Source organism: Parus major, chromosome 4A, assembly GCF_001522545.3.
Source record: "Parus major isolate Abel chromosome 4A, Parus_major1.1, whole genome shotgun sequence".
NCBI lineage: Eukaryota > Metazoa > Chordata > Aves > Passeriformes > Paridae > Parus > Parus major.
Genome location: NC_031772.1, coordinates 9,102,627 through 9,106,063, shown reverse-complemented (window position 1 = coordinate 9,106,063; position 3,437 = coordinate 9,102,627). Strand labels below are relative to the sequence as shown.

The window sequence follows — 3,437 nt, the reverse complement described above, 5'->3', positions numbered from 1 at the left end:
CCCAAAAAAAAACCAAACAAACCCAAACTAAAAAAACAACCAACCAAAAAACTCCACTCAAACTGAACGCTATATTCAGTATCTTACACCGCATCCAACAGAACAGTGTCAGATGACTTAGTCTGTCTTTGGCAAGAATGCTCTGCTGCTGATCCAATGGACTATTCCCAGATCAATAAAAGAGCTAAAAGACTTCTCTCTAGAATTGCATCTCTCTCCAGGAACTCAGCTACTTATGGTGTATTTTCTTGGTGAGAAAAAAGCATTTAACCATCAAGGAGGAGAAAAACAACAACAAATGGGTATAACTTGCTATACATTAATAGTGCTTGTAAACAAGATTTCAAGCCTTATTTCAAAACTTCAAAGAAAAGGTTGATATTTCTTCCAGGGTTTTGGGGTTTTTTTCTGTTGCTCATCTGCACAAGACAAACCTCAACTTAAGATTCTTACTGAGCTCTGGTATTTTCCATACAGTCTTTCCCATTTTCATTACTCATTTTGGGGCAAGTTTTTACATACTTGTTCTGGCTTTTTACATACTTGTTCAGATGACCTCAGCCTCCTGCAGCAATCTCTGGAGAAGAAGGTGGTTGGTGTGAGTCTCTGTTTATTTTTTCTCCTTTTTAAAGGGACCTGCCAAAATAAAACCATACATTAAAGTCATACATTAAAAAATTGGATATGTTCAAGGTTGGATAGAGCTTCAAGCAACCTGATATAGTGGAAAGTGTCCATGCCCATGGCAGGAGGGATGGAACTAGATGATCTTTAAGGCAGTTTCCTTCCTTCCATCCTCCCTTCCTCCCTTCCTTCTCCTCCCTTCTTTCCCTCTAAGCAAAACCACCCACTTACATACAAAGTATTTCTGAAGTAACATTCTTGTAGATTAAACCTATCACCATACAGAATGATTAGAAAGTCTGGGCAGGGAAGTTAGACATATTGAAAGAAGAAAACACCACCAGATACTTTCTAGTATTACCTTAAAGACATGCAAGTTTAACAAGCTTTTTCTGTACAGCCAGCTAGGGGATGGCAGCATTCAACCCATTATTCACTTGTTCCTTGCTAGAAAGCGGTTGTGTAGGTGGGCTGCCTCTCACCCAGTAACTGATCACATTAGTACCTAAGCAAAGGGTATTTCAGCACTGACTGCTGAACATTGCAGCATGACTTAGTTTCCTGAGTCAAACCTGCAATGACAGCAAACTACAATAAGCAAAGTATCATTGTATCATTGTTATTTATGAAACAAAACTATGTGAGTTTTCTTACTGTCCCTAGGAAGAGGTTTCAGTTTTCTATTTCAAAATTAAATACAACTCTGAGGTTTGGGGTTTCCTGTACCCATCTATACCTATACCATCTATACCTATATTCTCAATCAGGAAAGTTAGCTTTTAAATAAGTTAAGCAGTACGTAACATCCAGATGTAGTTCCTGGAATGACATTACCAAGCCAGAAGCCATTACAAAGAAGAAACATAGCCAAAAGTATTCCTTTTATGTATTTAAACAAGTTTCATGTTCACAGTTTCTTCCAACCATCTTCCTCCCAGCCTAATCCTGAAGCTTCCAGAGAAGTTTGTCTGTGTGCCCTGGTTGTCAGGCTTCAAAGCAAACTCATTTGGTTGTGATGTGCATTCCCTAACTCCTTTCCTGTAGGAAGCTTCCATGCTGCTCCTGCTCTGTGCTCTATCCCAGCAGGCAGGCAATTCCACAATGGCAAGGGACTGTGGTTTACAGTGGCTTGCTCCCTGAAATGCAGAATATAAAATAGATTGTATTGACACATAATTTTTTTAATTTCAGGCAAGGAACTAGTTTTCTGCATCTAGGGGGCACACTCGCAGATCTTGAAAGATATAACTTTGTATGACAACATTAAACTTTTTATTCAAGAGCTAAAATATTAAAGTTTCTCAACTTGTTGCAGGTTTGGAAAAGTATTAGGGGAATAGAATGACCCTGCTGGTGCAAACTGATCTCAAATGCCTGTTTGGGTTTGGAAAAATTATGTATAAGGAAAAAAAAATCACATAACTCAGAATATATTGGAAATTTTTATAATCAAAACACAATTTTATCCTTTAAGATAAAAACCCTCAAACAAATGTCAGCATATAATAACTCCTTGGAAGCCTTCCTAACACAAGAAGCAACATCTGTGGAGAAGGCAACGAGACCAGAAAAACATTTGTAGGCCATCACAGTGTCTTATTAGCTTGTATAGCAAGAAAGCACAGACATGCTTTTAGGCACACAAAAAAAGGAATACGCTCCCACAGTAAATATATGTGTAACCATTGGTCTGGGGTTGTAATTGCTTATATAGCAACTAGACCATTGCAGAGTAGAAATGGTTGGCACACCCCCTCTGCCTGCAGCCCCTAGCCCTGTGTGTACCCCACAATCATCACCCATCCTAGTCACAACTGTATTTTTTCAGGAGAAGAGGTAAGGTGTCTGTTTTTAACGAAGTACATAAAAGGTGCAAATATATATATATATATATATAAAAGTAGTACAATTGCATTTAGAACACCGCAAGAGACAAAAAAGCCCAAACTGAAATCTGAGGGAGTATTTGAAAAAGTGACTACGCGACCTTGAATCCCCCCGGGGATGCTAAATTCAGAGCAACCAGGGAAGTGGGGACGGTGGGAGCCGGCAGCTGTACCGTGCAGACACAGACAGCGCTTTCCCATCGGGAAAACACCTACAAGCCAGTAATGAACTAGGGAAAGGCTGTCATAAACCCTCACACACCTCTCACTCATGAGCAGTGGTGGATGAACTACCTTCGCTGCAGGACAAAGTAAAACACGGTATTGCATCACAACCAAGCCTTTGCTCTGCCTGAGCGAGGCAGCTGCCGAGGAGTAACTTTTTCTCTTTGGCTTATTTTTAATACAATGGGCACACACGATGCCCACAGGTCGAAGATGCCGGCAGCAGGCGGCTGCAGCCAAGGCAAGCCGTGCAGGACATGGGCGAAGGGCCGGGCAGGACAAGCAGCCAGTGGCACCTCCTCGCTTGGTGAATTGTTCCTCAGGAACCCCGGTCAAATCCCCCCGGAGCGGACGGCGGTGCGGGCCGGCGGCCGGAGGAGGGGAGGCGGGCGAAGCGGAGGAGCCGCGCCCTGGGGGCGGGTCCATGGGTCCATGGGCGCTGCCGCGCTCCGCCCCGGGGTGGCGGCCGGAGGGCTGGCGGTAGCGCGGCGGCCGGAGGGAGGTAAGAGCGGCCGGCCCTGGGGAGAGGGCGCGGGGTGCTGCCGGCGGAGGGCGCTCCGGGCCGGGCTAGGGTGGGGTGAGCTGGGCCGAGCCGGGTGCTCGCTCCGCCAGGGAAAGTTGCCGCGGCTGCTGGGGCGGTTCCCGGCGGCTCCGCTGGGGCTGCCCGGAGCCCGCAGGCCTGCCGGGACGGGGCGGCCGACC

General features: G+C 45.3%; 1 protein-coding gene across 3 annotated transcripts in view; it reads left to right on the top strand.

Moving 5' to 3' along the window:
* Positions 1-3,153: 3,153 nt before the first annotated feature.
* The window catches only part of LOC107203800 (A-kinase anchor protein 17B), a 13,186-nt gene continuing 12,902 nt past the window's right edge, over positions 3,154-3,437 (top strand). Inside the window, exon 1 of one of the 3 annotated variants that reach the window (XM_019006520.1) lies at positions 3,154-3,237. The gene's annotated coding sequence lies outside the window, so the exon portion shown is untranslated. The remainder of the gene's footprint in view (positions 3,238-3,437) is intronic. The other 2 variants (XM_019006518.2, XM_019006521.2) reach the window with 2 other exon arrangements.